The sequence below is a fragment of the Phyllostomus discolor genome, chromosome 8 (assembly GCF_004126475.2).
Source record: "Phyllostomus discolor isolate MPI-MPIP mPhyDis1 chromosome 8, mPhyDis1.pri.v3, whole genome shotgun sequence".
Taxonomy (NCBI): domain Eukaryota; kingdom Metazoa; phylum Chordata; class Mammalia; order Chiroptera; family Phyllostomidae; genus Phyllostomus; species Phyllostomus discolor.
The window spans coordinates 60,414,734-60,432,902 of NC_040910.2; the positions used below are offsets into that span (position 1 = coordinate 60,414,734).

Below are 18,169 nucleotides of genomic sequence, written 5' to 3' on the forward strand. Positions count from 1 at the left end.
AACCGTTGGCATTTTAATTATGATGTTTCTTGGTGTGGGCCTTTTGGGGTTCACCTTGTTTGGAACTCTCTGTGCTTCCTGGACTTGTATGTCTAGTTCTTTCACTGGGTTAGGAAAGTTTTCTGTCATTTTTTAAAAAGTTCTCTCAATTCCTTGTTCTCTCTCTCCTCCTTCTAGTATCCCCATGATGCAAATGTTGCCACGCTTCAAGTTGTACCAGAGGCTCCTTACAGTATGCTCAGTATTTGGATTCTTTTCTTTCTGCTGTTCTGATTGGGTGTTTTCTGCCTCCTTATCTTCCAAATCACTGATTTGATTCTCTGCTTTATCTACTCTACCTACTTTTGGTGCCCTGTAACATATTCTTCTTTTCAGTTACTGTGTTTTTCACTTCTGACAGGTTCTTTGTTATGTTTCTATCTCCATTTTTATGTTTCCTATGTCTTTGTTGGAGCTCTCACTAAGTACATCTACTGTTCCCTAAGGTCATTGAACATCCATATACCTAATATTTTGGACTCCGCATCTAGTAGATTGCTTGTCTCCATTTTGTTATTTCTTTTTCTGGAGTTTTGTTCTGTTCTTTCATTTTGGGACGTGTTTCTTTGCTCCTCATTTTGGCAGCCTCCCTGTGTTTGTTTCTACACACTAGGTAGACCTGCTATGTCTCCCAGTCTTGGTAGAGTGGCCTAATGAAGTAGGTGTCCTGTAGGGCCCTGTGGCACAGCTTCCCTTGTCACAGGAGCTTGTGTGTACCCTCTGTATTATAGTTGAGCCTTGGCTAATGTTGTCATATCAATGGGAGGGATTTACTCCTAGGCTGATGGGCTCAAGGACTGACTACGACCATCATGGAGGGTCTGCTGTAGAGAATTTGACCCTCTTAGAGCAAAACTAACTTCACTGGGGCTCAGGTACCCACCAAGTTCAGCCCTTGAATGTGTCGCTTGTGGAGGTGGTTGGTCTGAAGCTGTCTGCCTAGTGCACTGGCTATGGGGCCTCTTGGGGGTGCTAGCAAAGGTCATCTGCCACCCAGCATAAATTACAAAGCACTCTGCAGATAGCTGCTACTTATCCTGGGCATGAAGGTACCAGGGAGGGGCCAAGTTACAAACCAAGGCTTGTTGCTGCTAATGCTGAGTCTAGGACCACTTGGTTACAGGTATGGTATATGCCAAGGCTAGATGCTGCTTGTGTGAGAGATTTCAGGACATTCTACATTTCAAGCCAAGACAGGCTGCTTGTATGGAAAAGCCACTGGAAATGGCTTTGGTGTGCCCGCAGTCTGGTGGTACAGGGTCTTGGAATCCCATGTACAGGCATGGTGTTAGGCAAGTTGATGGAGACTCAGATATGGCACCTGCCTGCTCTGTTGGGGAGAGGACTCATCAGAGGAACAGTGGCATCTGCCAGCACTTCTGTCGGGGAGAAAGCTGTCCCCTAGCTCTTGTCCTGATGTCAGACACTTCAGTCCCTCTTTATATGTCTCTAGTGCCTTATGAGCTGCTGCCCCAGCACTGGAGCTCAGGGAGTATAGTCCAAGTAAGCCTGTGAGGGCCATTTAAGAGGAACTGCATGGGACTACAGAGCCCTTTGTCTCACTCAGCCATAATCTCTACTGGTTTTCACAGCCACAAGTTATGGGGACTTCTCTTCCTGGCATTAGAACCCTGGGTTGGGGGTTGGGGTGGGGCACTGGTGTGGAACTGGGACTCCTTGCTCCTCAGGGGGAACTTCCACAGCTGAGAGATCTCTCCTAATTTTTAACCACCACACATGGGTATGAGACCAGTCGGTTCCCCATCTAGGTCCCTTCTGCCAGCCTCAGTGTGGCTCCTGTATGTATATCCCTAGTTTAAGACTTCTGTTTAGCCAGATTTCAAACTGTTCTGAATGATGGTGGTTCTGTAATTTAGTTGTAGTTTTGATGGGGTTGTGGGAGGCTCCAAGTACCATGTTTACAAGCATTGCCTCATGGCCAGAAGCCAGCAGTTGTCTTTGTTTTGTTGTTGGTTTTCTTTGCTATGCAAAAACATTTTAGTTTGATGTAGTTCCATTTGTTTCTTTCTCCTTTTGTTTCCCTTGCCTGAGGAGATATATCGGAAAAAATATCACTAAAAAATAGGCCTATGTTTTTTTCTAGTATTTTTATAGTTTCAGCTCTTACATTTGAGTCTTTAATCCATATTGATATTATTCTTGTGTATGTTGTAAGAAGGTGATCTAGTTTTATTTTTTTGCATGTATCTGTCCAGTTTCCCCCATACCATTTATTAAATATAGTCTTTGTCCCATTAAATTTTCTTGCCTCGTTTGTCCAATATTAATTGACCTTACAGGCATGGATTTATTTCTGGGAATCTGTTCTGTTCCATTGATTGGCATGTCCATTTTTTTTTATCCTTACCCAAGGACATGCTCATTGATTTGAGCAAAAAACATCAATCAGTTCACTCTAATATATGCCCTGACCGAGGACCTAACCCACAATCTAGGCATGTGCCCTGATTGGGAATCCAGCCCACAACTTTTTGGTTTATGGGACAGTACTCCACCAAACTGTACCACACTGGCCAGGTTTATGTCCATTTGTATGCCAGTACTATGCTGTTGTGATTACTGTGGCCTTGTAGTACAGATTCATATCAGGTGGCATCATACCTCTAACTTTGGTTTTTTGGGGGGTTTTTTTGTTGTTTTTTTTTTCCAAGATTGCTTTGACTATTTGGGGTCTTTTTTGGTTCCATATAAAGTTTTGGAATATTTGTTCTAGTTCTGTGAAATATGCCATTGATATTTTCATAAGAATTGTATTGAATCTATAGATTTTTGGGTAGTATAGACACTTTAATGATGTATGTTCTTTATAAACATGGTATGTGCTTCCAGTTATTTGTATCTCCTTCAGTTTCTTTATTCAATGTCTTATAATTCTTCAAGTACAGATCTTTTACCTCCTTGGCTAAGTTTATTCCTGGGTATTTTTTTTTTATTCAGTTGGGAATGGGTTTCTTTTCTTAATTTCCCTTTCTGTTAGTTCATTATTGGTGTATAAAAATACAACTGATTTCTGGATATTTATTTGTGTCTTGCTACTTTACTGAATTCGTTTATACTTAGGTTTTTTTGGTGGACTCTTTGGGGTTCTGTATATGCAGTATCATGACATCTGCAAATAATAACAGTTTTGTTACTTCCTTTCCGAGTTGGATGTCTTACGTTCTTCTTGTCTAATTGCTATGGGTAGGACATCCAGCACTAGGTTGAATAATCGAGTGGTAAAAGTGCACATCCCTGTTTTGTTACTGATATTAAGAGAAACGCTTCTAGTTTTTGCCCATTGAGTATGATGTTAGCTGTGGGTTAGTCGTGTATGACCTTTATTATGTAGAAGTATATTTCCTCTATTTTCAGTTTGCTGAGAGTTTTTATCATAAATGGATGCTGGATTTTGTCAGATGCTTTTTCCAGATCTGTTGATGTGATCATGTGGTTTTTATCCTCATTTTGTGTATGTGATAGATCATATTAATTGATTTGTGGATATAGTACCAACCTCGCATCCCAGGAAAACCACACTTGATCATAGTGCGTGAGCTGTTTAATGTATTGTTTCATTTGGTTTCCTAATATTTTGTTGAGGATTTTAGCATCTGTGCTCATCAAGGATATTGCCTTAATTTTGTTTCTTTATAGTGGCTTTATCTGATTTGGGAATTAAGATAATGCTGGCCTCATAAAACGATATTGAGTTGCTTCCCTCCTCTTGAATTTTTTGAAATAGTTTGGGAATTATAGGTTGTTAGTTCTTGAATGTTTGGTAAAATTCACCTGTGAAGCCATCCAGTCCAGCATTTCTATTTGTTGGGAGTTTTTTTGGTTTTCTTTTTTTTAATTATTATTACTGCTTCCATTTAATTAGCTGTAATAAGTCTGTTCAGATTTCCACTTCTTCTTGATTCAGTTTTAGAAGATTATATGCTTCTGGTATTTGTCCATTTCTTCTAGATTGTTCCATTTGTTGACATACAGTTTTTTCTAATACCTTTTTTTATAATCCTTTATATTTCTGTGGTGTCAGTTACTTCTCTTTCATTTCTGATTCTATTCGGATCATTTTTTTTTTCATGATGAATCTGGTTGAAAGTTTATCAGTCTTGTTATTTGTTCATAGAACCAGCTCTTGATTTTATTGATCTGTTTATTGTTTTTTTTTTAGACTTTATTTCATTTATTTCCATTCCACTTTTTGTGATTTTCTTCCTTCTACTCACTTTGGGCTGTGTTGGCCCTTTTACTAGGATTTTTAGGTGTAAAGATGGAGTGTGTGTGTGTGTGTGTGTGTGTGAATTGTTTTCTTTTATTGTTCTTCAAGTACAGTTGTCTTCATATTCGTCCCATGACTCTCCCCCACCCCACACATCCCCACATTCACCTTCAGTCCTAACCCCCTGTGGCTTTGTTCATTGGTCCATTATACAATTTCTTGACAACCCTTCCTCTTCTTTTTTTTAAATTTAATTTAATTTTAATTGTTGTTCCAGTACAGTTTTCTGTCTTTTCCCCCAATCCCAGCCCAACCCTGTCAGTCCTACCCACCTCCCTCCCATTTCCACACCCCTCCAGTTTTTGTCCATGTGTCCTTTATACTTGTTCCTATAAACTCTTCCCCTATTCCATCCCCTCTCCCCTCTGAACACTGTCAGCCTGTTCTCTCTTTCAGTGTCTTTGGTTATATTTTGCTTGTTTCTTTGTTTTGTTGTTTAGGTTCCTGTTAAAGGTGAGATCATATGGTATTTGTCTTTCACTGCCTGACTTACTTCACTTAGCATAATGCTTTCTAGTTCCATCCATGCTGTCACAAAGGGTAGGAGCTCCTTCTTTCTTTCTGCTACATAGAATTCCATTGTGTAAATGTACCATAGTTTTTTGATCCATTCATTTACTAATGGGCATCTAGGTTGCTACCAACACTTGGCCATTGTACATTGTGCTGCTATGAACATTGGGGTGCATATGTTCTTGTGGATTGGTGTTTCAGGGTTCTTAGGATATAACCCTAGCAGTGGAATTGCTGAGTCAAGAGGCAGATCCATTTTTAGTTTTCTGAGGAAATTCCATACTGTTTTCCATAGTGGTTGTACCAGTCTGCAGTCCCACCAGGAGTGCACTAGGGTCCCCTTTTCTCTACAACCTCTCCAACACTTGTTGTTTGTTGCTTTATGATGGCCGTTCTGACTGGTGTGAAGTGGTATCTCATTATGGTTTTAATTTGCATCTCTCTGATAGCTAGCGATATTGAGCATCTTTTGATGTGTTTCTGGATCCTCTGTATGTCCTCCTTGGAGAAGTGTCTGTTCAAGTCCTTTGCCCATTTTTCAATTGGATTGCTTGTCTTCTTAGAGTGGAGTCATGTAAGTTCTTCATATATTTTGGAGATTAAACCCCTTGTCTGAGGTATCATTGACAAAGATGCTTTCCCATACAGTTGGTTCTCTTTTTATTTTAATACTGTTTTCTTTAGCTGTGCAGAAGCTTTTTATTTTGATGAGATCTCATTTGTTTATTCTTTCCTTTATGTCCCTTGCTCTGGGGGACATATCAGTAAAAATGTTGCTGCGTGAAATATCTGAGGTTTTCCTGCCTATGTTCTCCTCCAGGACTTTAATGGTGTCATGGCTTATATTTAAATCTTTTATCCACCTTGAATTTATTTTTGTGTATGGTATAAGTTGGTGCTCGAGTTTCATTGTTTTGCATGTAGCTGTCCAGTTCTCCAAACACCATTTGTTGAAGAGGCTATTGTTACCCCATTTTATGTTGCTGTCCCCTTTGTCAAATATTAATTGACCGTAGAGACTTGGGCTTATTTCTGGGCTCTCTGTTCTGTTCCATTGGTCCATGTGCTAGATTTTATGCCAGTACCAGGCTGTTTTGATTACAGTGGCCTTGTAATACAGTTTGGTGTCAGGTATCGTGATCCCTTTTACTTTGCTCTTCTTTCTCAAAATTGCAGCAGCTATTTGGGGTCGTTTATGGTTCCATATAAATGTTTGTTCTATGTGAAATACACCATTGGTACTTTAATAGGTATTGCATTGAACCTGTAAATTGTTTTGGGTAGTATGGACATTTTGATGATGTTAATTCTTCTGATCCATGAACACGGTATATGTTTCCATTTGTTTGTGTCTCCCTTGATTTCCTTCTTCAGTGTTGTGTAGTTTTCTGCATACAGGTCTTTTACCTCCTTGGTTAGGTTTATTGCTAGGTATTTTATTTTTCTTTTTGCTGTATCGAATGGGATTCTTTTCTTGATTTCTGCTTCTGCTGTTTCATTGTTGGTGTACAAAAATGCCTTTGATTTCTGGACATTGACTTTCTATCTCGCTGTTTTGCCAAATTCATTTATTAGGTTGAGGAGCTTTTTCGCTGAGTCTATAGGATTTTCTATGTACACTATCATGTCATCTGCAAACAATGACACTTTTGTTTCCTCCTTTCAGATTTGGATGCCTTTTATTTCCTTTTCTTGTCTGATTGTTGTGGCTAAAACTTCCACTGTATTGAATAGAAGTGGTGGAAGTGGACAACCTTGTGTTGTTCCTGATCTTAGTGGAAAAGATTTTAGTTTTTGCCCATTGAGTGTGATGTTGGCTGTAGGTCTCTCATATATGACCTTTATTATGTTGAGGAATACTCCCTCTGTTCCTACTTTGCTGAGTGTTTTTATCATAAATGGATGCCTGTACCTTATCAAATGCTTTTTCCACATCTATTGATATGATCATGTGATTTTTGTGTTTGTTTATGTGATGTATTACATTTACTGATTTGTGAATATTGAACCATCCTTGCATCCCTGGGATGAATCCCACTTGGCCGTGGTGTATGATCTTTTTAATGTGTTGTTGGATGCGGTTTGCCAGTATTTTGTTGAGGATTTTAGCATGTATGTTTATCAATGATACTGGCCTGAAGTTTTCTTTCTTTGTTGTGTCTTTGTCTGGTTTTGGAATTAGGATGATGCTGGCTTCATAAAAAGAGTTTGGGAGTCTTCCATCATTCTGGATTTTTTGGAATAGTCTGTGAAGGATAGGGGTTAGCTCTCCCATAAATGCTTTGTAGAATTCTCCTGTGAAATGATCCAGACCCGGACTTTTGTGTGTCGGGAGTTTTTTTTATCACTGCTTCAATTTCATCTGCTGTTATTGTTCTGTTCAGGCTTTCTGCCTCTTCTTCATTGGGTTTTAGAAGATTATATTTTTCTACATATTTGTCCATTTCACCTAGGTTTTCAAATTTCTTGGCATACAGTTCTTCATAGTAATTTCTTACAATCCTTTGTATTTTTGTGGTGTCAGCTGTAATCTCTCCTCTTTCATTTCTGATTGTGTTTATTTGGATTCTTTCTCTTTTTTTCTTGATGAGCCTACTTAAAGTCTTGTCTATTTTGTTTATCTTTTCAAAAAACCAGCTCCTGGATTCATTGTTCCTTAGAATTGTGCTTTTAGTCTTTATGTCATTTAGTTCTGCTCTGATCCTGGTTATTTCCTTCCTTCTACTTGCTCTGGGCTGTCTTTGTTGTTGTTCCTCGAGTTCTTGTAGGTGTAGGGTTAGGCTGTTTGTTTGAAATGTTTCTATCTTTTTTAGGTAGGCATGTATCTCTATGAACTTCCCTCTCAGGACTGCCTTTGCTGTGTCCCATAAGATTTGGGTTGTTGTGATTTCATTTTTGTTTGTTTTCAGGAACTTTTTGACTTCTTCCCTAATTTCATTCTTGACCCATTCATTGTTTAATAGGATGCTATTCAATCTCCATGATTTTGAGTGTTTTGGGTTTTTCCCTTGGGGTCGGTTTCTAGTTTCAGTCCCTTGTGGCCAGAGAAGATGCTTGGTATGATTTCAGTTTTCTTAAATTTGTTGAGACTTGTTTTGTGTCCTATCATGTGGTCTGTCTTTGAAAATATTCCATGTGCATTTGAAAAGAATGTGTATTTAGCTTCTTTGGGATGAAGGACTCTAGTATATATCAGTTAAGTCCATTTCATCTAGGGTATTGTTCAATGCCACAATATCTTTGTTGATATTTTGTTTGGAAGATCTGTTCATTTTTGACAGTGGGGTGTTAAAATCCCCTACTATAATTGTGTTGCTGTTAATATCTTTCTTGAAGTCCTCTAAGAATTTCTTTATGTATTTGGTTGTTCCTATGTTGAGTGTATATATGTTTACCATGTTTATGTCTTCTTGGTGGATTCTTCCCTTGAGTATTATGAATTGACCTTCTGGGTCTCTCTTTGTGGCCCTTTTTTGGAAGTCTCTTTTGTCTGATATGAGTATTGCTACCCCGGCTTTTTTTTCCTGTCCGTTTGCTTGGAATATTTGTTTCCAGCTCTTCACTTTCAGTCTGTGTAGTTCTTTTGTCCTGAGGTGGGTCTCTTGTAGGCAGCATATGTGTGGGTCATGCTTTCCTATCCATTTAGCTATTCTATGTCTTTTAATTGGAGCATTAGTCCATTTACATTTAAGGTTATTATTGATCGGTAGTTATTCATTGCCATTTTTGTACTTGTGTTCCTTTCTCTCTCTCTCTCTCTTCCTTCCTTAAAGCAGCTCTTTTAGCATCTCTTGCAGAGCTGGTTTGGTGGAGGTGTATTCTTTTGGACTTCTTTTGTCTGGGAATCTCCTTATTTGGCCTTCTATGTTGATTGAGAGCCTTGCTGGGTAAAGTAGCCTTGGTTGCAGTCCTCTGGTTCTCATTACTGGGAATATTTTTTGCCATTCTCTTCTGGCTTGTAGTGTTTCCATTGAAAAGTTAGTTGCTAATCTTATCGGGCTCCTTTGTATGTCACTTTCTGTTTCTCCCTTGCTGCCTTTAAGATTCTCTCTTTGTCTTGGAATTTTGCTATTTTGATGATGATGTGTCTTGAAGTGGGCCTCTTTGGGTTCCTCTTGATTGGGACTCTCTGTGTTTTCTGGATTTGTGCGACTTTTTCTCTCATCAAATTAGGGAAGTTTTCCATCATTACTTTTTCAAATAGGTTTCCTATCCCTTGCTCTTCTTCTCCTTCTGGTATCCCTATTACACAGATATGATTATGTTTCATATTCTCTTGCATTTCTCCTAATCTCTCTTATTCTTTCTGAGACTTTTTTCCTTTTCTTGCTCTTTCTGGGTGTTTTATTCTACTTTGTCCTCTAGCTCACTGATCCGATCTTCTGCTTCATAAATCCTGCTTTTGATTCCTTCTACTGTGTTCTTCAGTTCAGAAATTGTATTCTTCATTTCCTGTTGGCCTTTGTTGATAGTTTCTTTTTTTTTTTTTTTCATGTTGATATAGTTTGCAGTGAGTTCATTGTAGCTTCCCTGTAGTTTCTGGTAGCTCATTCTGAGCTCTTTGAGCTTCCTCATGGCCATTGCTTTGAACTCAGTATCTGGTAGTTGAGTTGTCTCCCTTTCATTTAACATTCTTTCTGAGGCTTCCTCCTTTCCTTTCATTTGGGGATTGTTTGTCTTCCCTTTGTTTGTGAGACTCTTCCTGTTAGCCTCAGCTTCTTAAATTGATCTGTTCTTGCTCCCTGGGTTTATGGTGTGAACTTCAGTGATAGAATAGCTGTGAGATTCAGTGGTGCAGTCTCCTTGATCTCCTGAACTCACTGCTCTTTGGCTGTCATTTAAGTTGGCTCTGTATTTGTCTTTGGGTTTTGATTGTTGTTGGGTATCTCTTTGGTGGGTCCTTCCCACCAGCTGGTTAACTGAGAGTCACTCTGTCTACTACCTCTTGTATTTTGTTGTGCTGGTGAGGGCAGGTTATATTGAAGCTGGTTCTTCCATGTGTACAAGGTTTTGAGGATTCTCTGTTGCCCTTGTTAAGTTGTTTGTACTGGGTAGTGTCTCCACTGTTTAGTTGTATTTCCAGATAGGCTCTGGATTGAGGTTTGTGTGGTTTCCATTCCCTCCTTCACCTTCTTCTGTTGTTATCTGTTAGTGGTCGTTTGTTTTTGGGTTTCCTCTTCCAGTGGGTATCCTGGTGTTCACCACTTCCACCTACTCTTTTTTGTGATCAGTTTGAGGGGGGAGGCAAAATGGTTTAAGACAGCAGGAAAGTATTCTATGATATCTACAGTAGCAGCCAGAAGAGAAGAGATAGGAGATCCTTTTGCTATGTATAGTGTTAACCATGATCTTCCACCCAACTAGCCACTTTTTAGAAAGGATGGAGAGAAGATTAGACTCTTATTGGGGAGGAAGGGATTGTGACTTCCATCTTGAAAGCCTTGGGGTTGTTGGAGGTCAGATTCTGAGGTAAGTTGTGAGTAAAGGGTAGAAAAGAGGTATGAGAGAATAGAGTTAACCACAATAGTAATAGAGTTCAGGAAACCGTGAAGTGGGCTAAGATTTGGGAGGGGTGTTCTGTCGTATTTACAATTGTATGAAACAGCTATTATTTATAATAATATTAGAGCAACAATCATATGACAGAATTTGTGTGATCTGGATAACAAGAATAGGGAGTATAGGACCTTGAGTAGTTGCTAATGGAACACGAGTTAAGTGGGAGACAGTAAATTAACAATACACTGTGAAAGAGAGAACAGGGAAAGCTTGTCAAATGATACAGTTTAACCTGCCAAGCAAAGAAGACTGTACAGAAAGAAGAGGAATACAAAAATACTATTAAAGTAAAAGATGTAAGAATAGTGAAAGAAATAATACATATATGCAATAAATTGCAGGTTCTCTGTAATTGCAAAGTGAAGTTTGTCACACTGTCTCAGCTGTTGGGATGCCCCCTCTTTGGGTCCAGCTCTGGTCTTTTCACAGTTCCAGGTTTTTTGTCTCAGTTGTGGGTATTTAAAAAAAAAGGCAGTAGAAAGGAAGAAGAGATAAAAATGGAAATCTTGGAAGAAGGGATAAAACAAGATAGGAAAGAGAGGAAAATGGAATTGAAAGATAAAAAATAATAAAAATTAGAAAATTACTCTTTAAAATTTTTTAATATATTTTATTGATTATGCTATCACAGTTGTCCCATTTCCCCCTTCACTCCCCTCCACCCTGTACACCCTCTCCCACCCACATTCCCCCCTTTAATTCACGTCCATGTGTCATACTTACAGGTTCTTTAGCGTCTGCATTTCCCATACTATTCTTACCCTCCCCCTATCTATTTTCAACCTACAATCTATGCTACTTATTCTCTGTACCTTTCCCCCGCTCTCTCCTCCTCCCACTCCCTTGTTGCTAACCCTCCATGTGATCTCCATTTCCATGGTTCTATTCCTGTTCTAATTGTTTGCTTAGTTTCTTTTGGTTTTGTTTTAGGTGTGGTTGTTAATAATTGTGAGTTTGCTGTCCTTTTACTATACATGTTTTTTTTTAAATCTTCTTTTCTTAGATAAGTCCCTTTAACATTTCATAAAATAAGGGCTTGGTGATGATGATTTCCTTTAACTTGACCTTATCTGGAAAGCACTTTATCTGCCCTTCCATTCTAAATGAAAGCTTTGCTGGATAGAGCAATCTGGGATGTAGGTCCTTGTCTTTCACGAGTTGGAACACTTCTTTCCAGCCCCTTCTTGCCTGTAAGGTCTCTTTTGAGAAATCAGATGACAGTCTGATGGGAACTCCATTGTAGGTTACTGTCCCCTTATTTCTTGCTGCTTCTAGGATTCTCTCCTTCATTTTTACCTTGGCTAATGTAATTATGATGTGCCTTGGTGTGTTTCTTCTTGGGTCCAACTTCTTTGGGACTCTCTGAGTTTCCTGGACTTCCTGGAAGTCTATTTCCTTTGCCAGACTGGGGAAGTTCTCTTTTATTATTTGTTCAAATACGTTTTCATTTTGTTGCGCTTCTGCTTCCCCTTCTGGTACCCCTATAATTCAGATGTTGGAACATTTAAAGATATCCTGTCGGTTCCTAAGCCTCTCCTCATTTTATTTAATTCTTATTTGTTTATTCTTTCCTGTTTGGTTGTTTCTTTCTTCTTTCTGGTCCACTCTATTATTTTGAATCCCAGTTTCCTTCCCATCACTATTGGTTCCCTGTGCATTTTCCTTCATTTCTCTTATCGTAGCCTTCATTTTTTTTCATCTAATTTGCGACCGAAATCAAGCAATTCTGTGAGCTTTCTGATCACCAGTGTTTTGAACTGTGCATCTGATAGGTTGGCTGTTTCTCGGTTGCTTAAAAGGATGAGTTCTGGGGCATTGATTTGTTTCTTTGTTGTAGCCATCTCTCTCCATTTTTTTTTTTTTTTGGTCTGGTCACTCCTGTTACAGTGAGGGGTGGAGCCTTAGGTGTTCACCAGGGCTGGGCACCCCAGTTGCTAGATTGTGAAGTTGTATGTGGGGGTGGGGTTGCGAGGGAACAATGGCGGTTGCTCCATTCTCTGTGGGACTTTAGTCCCTTCTCTGGGATCCTGGGTTGTGCGCTCTGCCCTGCTCCACAATCGCCGCCTCACTGGGTCTGCCAGCTGCTGCTTGCGTACTCAGGGTCCACCCACTGTGATCTTGCGTGTCCCAGATGCCCTACATGCCGCAGATGCCTTGTGCTCCTAACTTTCTGTGCTCTCCAGGCCGCAGCCTGCGCCTGGCTGTTCGTCTCCACCCCTCCTACCGGTCTGGATGAACGGGTCTATTTCAACTTCTTGGCTGTCCGACTTCCATTCAAATAAACTTTCTGTCAGTTCTGGATGTTATTCTGCCTCTAAATTGTTGTTGTTCCAATCTTGGTTGTGTGTGGAGGTACAGTGCGTTCACCTATGCCTCCATCTTGGCTGGAAGTCAGAAAATTACTTATGGAAAAAAAGGCTCTTGTTGGTTTCAAACTGGCTAAACCATTTTTTCTGGTTGCAGCAGACTGAGGGGCAATTGGTATGGCTTTACTCCTTTCCCGATCTGCACTCAGTCAGCCTCCTGTGCACTCTCCCCAAAGCTAGTCTGGCACCTCTCCTTGGCGCATTGGGTGTAGGATCCAGTCCTTCCTGGGAGCGCACTTTCCCTGAGGTTACTGCTGTGGGCAGGGGTGCAACGCACGCTTGCTCTGGCAGGCTGCCTCAGCCCCACTGGTTCGGGTGCGCCCCCGTCCCAGTGCTATGGGGGTGCACAGGGCCTTCCGCACAGCCTTGGGATTGCTGCCCAGCTGGGTGGGGAGTAGGCCTGAGTGATTGTTGCAGGAGAATTCCCCAAAGAGTGTCTCTCTTTTTACTTTTTCCTTTTGAGAAATTCCTCCTACTCAAGCCTAGTTGCTCTGTACAGCGGCCTGGCTTCTTGCACAGCCAGTTCTCCAGCACAGCCAATCCTCCAGCCAGACTGGTGACTATCAGGGTCAGGGCCCATCACTGTGCAACTCTCAACTCGCCCCAGCCAGCGTCCACAGACTCCGTGGGTGCTCACAGCCCTGTGTGTTTGCCACTTAGTCCTTATTCCCCTCTCTGCAACTTCAAACAACCAGGTCTCTCCCAGTGCTACTCAAACCTTGTTTGGCCAGGGAGGGAGCAGTTGACCAGTCTCTCTCCCAAGGACCCTGTGGCAGACCAGGCGGTGGGTGCCAGGCCTCTGAGTGCAGCCACCTTGGTCCCCGCACTGGTCCCTGGGACCTTATTGTCCTGAAGCACTCTCCTTACCATCTGGTTTTTCAGTGTCTACTACAATTTTTGATCTCTTATTTTCATATATGCTGGGGTACTGTTGGCTACTTGCTCTGTTCCTCCAGAGATCGACTAGGTTTTTCTCCCACGTGTAGGGAAAAGTGGAATCTGCTCCCTCCTACCTCATCGCCATCTTCTTCCTCCTGGATTCTTTATTTGAGATTTTTTCTTTTTTAAAAATATTTTATTTATTTATTTTTAGAGAAGGGGGAAGGGAAGGAGAAAGAGAGGGAGAGAAACATCAATGTGTGGTTGCCTCTCACGCTCCTCCATCCGGGGAACTGGCTTGCAGTCCAAGCATGTGCCAAGACAGGGAATCAAACCAGCAACCCTTTGGTTCACAGGCCCATGCTCAATCCACTGAGCCATACCAGCCAGGGCAAGATCTGGTAGCAAAAGATCTTTCTTTTTTCTTGAGATAGGCCTATATGGCTATGAATTTCCCTGTTACTACTGCATTTGCAGTGTTCCCTAGATTTGGGGTGGTTGTGTTTCCATTTTCATTTGTCTCAGGGTATCTTTTGATTTCTTACTTGATCTCATTGTTTAGTAGCCTGTCATTTAGTCTCTATATGTTCATGTGTTTTTCAGTTTTTTTCTCGTAGTTGACTTTTAAGTTTGTATCATTGTGATTGGTGGAGATGCTTGATATAATTTCAATCTTAAATTTATTGAGACTTGTTTTTGAGTCTTTCACATATGTTGTATCCTAGAGAATGATCCATGTGCATGTGAATAAAATGTGTGTTCTGCTGTCATGAAATGCTCTGAAAATATCAATTAAATCTATCTGATCTAGTGTGTAATTTAAGGTTGCTGTTTTCTTGTTGGTGTTGTATTTGGAAGATTTAGCTATTGATGTCTATGGGGTGTTAAAAACACCTAGTATGACAATTGCTGTTAATCTCTCAATGTTCATCAAGATTTCCTTTCTATATGTAGGTGCTCCTGTATTTGGTGTGTGAATGTTTACAATGGTTATATTTTCTCTTAAATTGAGTCTTTTGTAATTGTGAATTGTCCTTCTTTGTCTCTTATTATGGCCTTTGTTTTAAAGTCTGTTTTGTCTAATATATGTCCTGCTACCCTAGCTTTTTATTCATTTTCATTTGTGTGAAATGTCTTTTTCCATTCTTTTTAGTTCCAGTCTGTGTATATCTTTTAGTATATCTTTTATTCTGACATGGGTGTCTTGTAGACAGCATATATATCATTCTTGTTGTTGTTGTTTTTATTTTCACCTAAGGATATTTTTATTGATATTAGAGGGATGAAGGAAGAATGTGAGAGAGAAACATTGATCAGTTGCCTCCTGTATGCACCCTGAACAGGGATAGAACATGCAACATGGATATGCGCTCTGACCGGGGATCAAACCACAATCTTTCTGGTGTACGGAATAGTGTTCCCACTAATTGAGCCTCCCGGCCAGGGCTGAATCTTGTTTTTTATCCATTCAGCTACCGTATATCTTTTGATAGGAGCATTTAAGCCATTTATATTTAAGGTGATTATGGATAGATATGCATTTATTGCCATTTTGTCTTTTAATTATGTTGTTTATTTCTTTCTCCTCCTTCCCCTCCTCCCAGTCCCTTCAACATTTCTTGCACTTCTGATTTAGTGGTAATAAATACCTTTAGCTTTTTCTTGCCTGGGAAACTCTTCAATTCCCCTTCAATTTTAATGTTAGTCTTGCTGGGTGGAGTAATATTGGTTGTAGGTCCTTGCTTTTCATCACTTTGAATATTTCTTGCCAATCCCTTCTGGCCTGAAATGTTTGTTTTTGAGAAATCAACTGACAGTCTAATGGGAGCTTCATCCTTGTGGGTAACTAACTGCTTTTCTTTTGCTGCTTTTTAAGACTCTCTGTTTTTCACATTTGCCATTTTATTATGATGTGTCTTGGTGTGGGCCTTTCTGGATTCATCGTGTTTGGGGCTCTCGGTGCTTCCTGGACTTGTGTGTCCTTTTCCTTCACCAGATGCGGGAAATTTTCAGTCATTATTTCTTCCAATAGGTTCTTGATTCCTTGATCATTCTCTTCTCCTTCCAGTACCCCTGTAGATGTTGTTATGCTTGATGTTTTTCTAGAGATCCCTTAAACTATTCTCATTTGGGTTTTTTTGCTGCTCTGCTTTCTGCTTTGTCTTCCAAATTGCTGATTAGATCCTCTGCTTCATCTAACCTGCCATTCTTTCTAGTGTATTCTTCTTTTGGATATTATAGTCTTCATTTATGCTTGGTTCATTTTTATGGTTTCTTTGTCCTTTTTTGTTTACTATCTCTATAAATTCTCACTGAGTTCATCCATTCTTTTCCATTCTTTGAGCAATCTTACAAGCATTGCTTTGAACTCTGTATCTGGTAGATTGCCTGCCTCTGTTTTATTTAGTTCTTTTTCTGAAGTTTTCTTCTATTATTTTATTGGGGCATGTTTCTTTGTCTTTCCTTGTGGCAGCTTCTCTATGTTTGTTTCTGTGTATTAGGTAAAGCTGCTATGCCTTGTGGTTGCTAGGGTGTCCTTAGGTTAGTGGGTGTCCTGTGGGGGCTCAGTGATGCAGTTTCCTTAGTCACCTGAGCCGGATGCTCCAGAAATGTCTCTTTTATGGGTTATGTGTCACCTCCTATTGTTGTTGAGTATTGATTGCTATTGGCTCCTTCATTAGTGTATTTGACCCTTGGGCTGGCTGGCTGTGAAGATCAACCCCAATGGCAATGTACAAGCTCCTGTGTGGGGACTGACCCCACTAGCAGAATCCACCCCAGCAGTCTTTTGTTTGCCAAGATCTCCCTTTAGACCTGCTGCTTGTGAAGCTAAGTGGTTCTTGCTTTGTGATCTGAATTCCTCCACTTTATGTGTTGGTTCTGGGGCCTTGTGGAAGGAACTGTGGTGCAGGTCAATGTCAAGGCTACCTGTTTGATGCTACAAATCAATTCCCCCAGTTTGTGGCTCTTCTGCTGGGTCTGACTGTGCATGGGAGAGGCCAAGCTGGTGACCAGGGCCAGCTTCCACTAGTACTGAGCCTGGAAGCAAGTCAGCAAAAGTCCCAAGGCACCCCGTGATCTGCCTCCACCTGCTGGCTGACTATCAGGCTAAGTCACTGAAAGAGCTTCTAACAGTATGCAAGTTTTTTGACAGTTGTGTAATGTATATTTTCAGTGAGTCAGTAGGAAGGGGTAAGTAGTGTTCACAATACTGATACAGATCAGAATCGGCACCAGTCCTGGGGCTGAGGCCATTTAGCAAAAGTCTCAGGGTATACTGAGGCCACCTTCCACCTGCCAGGTGCCTGTAGGTTTTTGTGGTGTGGTGGGGTCTCTGAGTCATCTGCTGGGGCCAGCCAGCAGAGTTTTTCAGGCCCAAAGAGACCACAGTTTTACCATATGATAGGAGGGCTCTGCACAGGATTTGTAGCACCAGTCAGGCATGTAAGGGGAAAATGGCCTTCACCCTGGAGCCACACAACTTAGTCTGTCCCTGAGCCTGTCCATATCTCCTTGAGAGTCTTCTAAGAGAGTATGCCCCAAAGGCCAGGCTGGCCATAGCCAGCTGACTATTTTTGCAGGGTATCAGTTTGGCAGGTGGGGCTGTAGGGATTGTGAGGATGGGGCTAGTGGATCTTGGGGGTGGGGGATAGTCCCTGCTCCAGAGCCATACAACTCAGTCTCTGTCACTCACCTTGGGTTCGCCCTCAAGAGCCCTTCAGAGAAGCCTACATGCCATGGACTAAGGCAGCTGACTCCTCTATAGTCATGAGCTCAGCAGGGTGCAAGGACAGGGAGTCAGAGGGTAGGACTAGTTATAGTGCATTCTTGTAGGCTGATGCTGCAGGGAGGGGAGTGCTCAGCCCAGGAGAGAAGGCATCTGTGAGCCTTTGGGAGAGGGACTCAGCACAAGGACCCTGGCACCTGTTCCTTCTGCTTCTTCCTGGAGCCACCCAACCCAGTCTGTCCTTACATAAATCCAGTTCACTACAATCTGCTCTCCCTCTACTGGACACCAGGGTGAATGGCTGCCAATTAGATTTTGTACACTGGCCTTTGAGAGAGGGTACCGGGGTTTCTAGCGGACTCCTTTCTATCCCTGGCGGACAGAATCCCCACTGATTTTCACAGCCAGATGTTATCATGGTCTTCAGGTCCCAGCCCTGGTGCTCTGGGCTTGGGAGCCTGACATGGGGTTGAGACATCACTCCTCAGAGAGGACCTTTGCAGCTGAAATATCCCTCCAAATTTTCAACAGCTGCATATGGGCGCAGGACCAGCTTTTCTTGCATCTCAGCTGTTCTTATCAGTTGCAATGTGACTTCTGCAAATCCTTGGTTATAAGACTAGTCTTCTGTCAATTATTCAGGTTACTTGTTCTGTATTTTAATTTAATTCCAGTTTGGGCTAGGAAGAATATGAGTGTAACTTTCACCTATCCCACCACCATCCTGGATTCTCCCCTAAGATTTTTGACAGTACTCTCTGTGGAAAAGGCTGGTTTTAGGAGCCCTTTCAGAGAGAG

The 18,169-nt window shown here is 41.1% G+C and overlaps 1 protein-coding gene across 11 annotated transcripts in view; it reads left to right on the top strand.

Moving 5' to 3' along the window:
- LOC114515066 (myosin phosphatase Rho interacting protein) overlaps positions 1–18,169 on the top strand; it is a 172,466-nt gene that overhangs the window by 140,069 nt on the left and 14,228 nt on the right. The window lies entirely within an intron of this gene.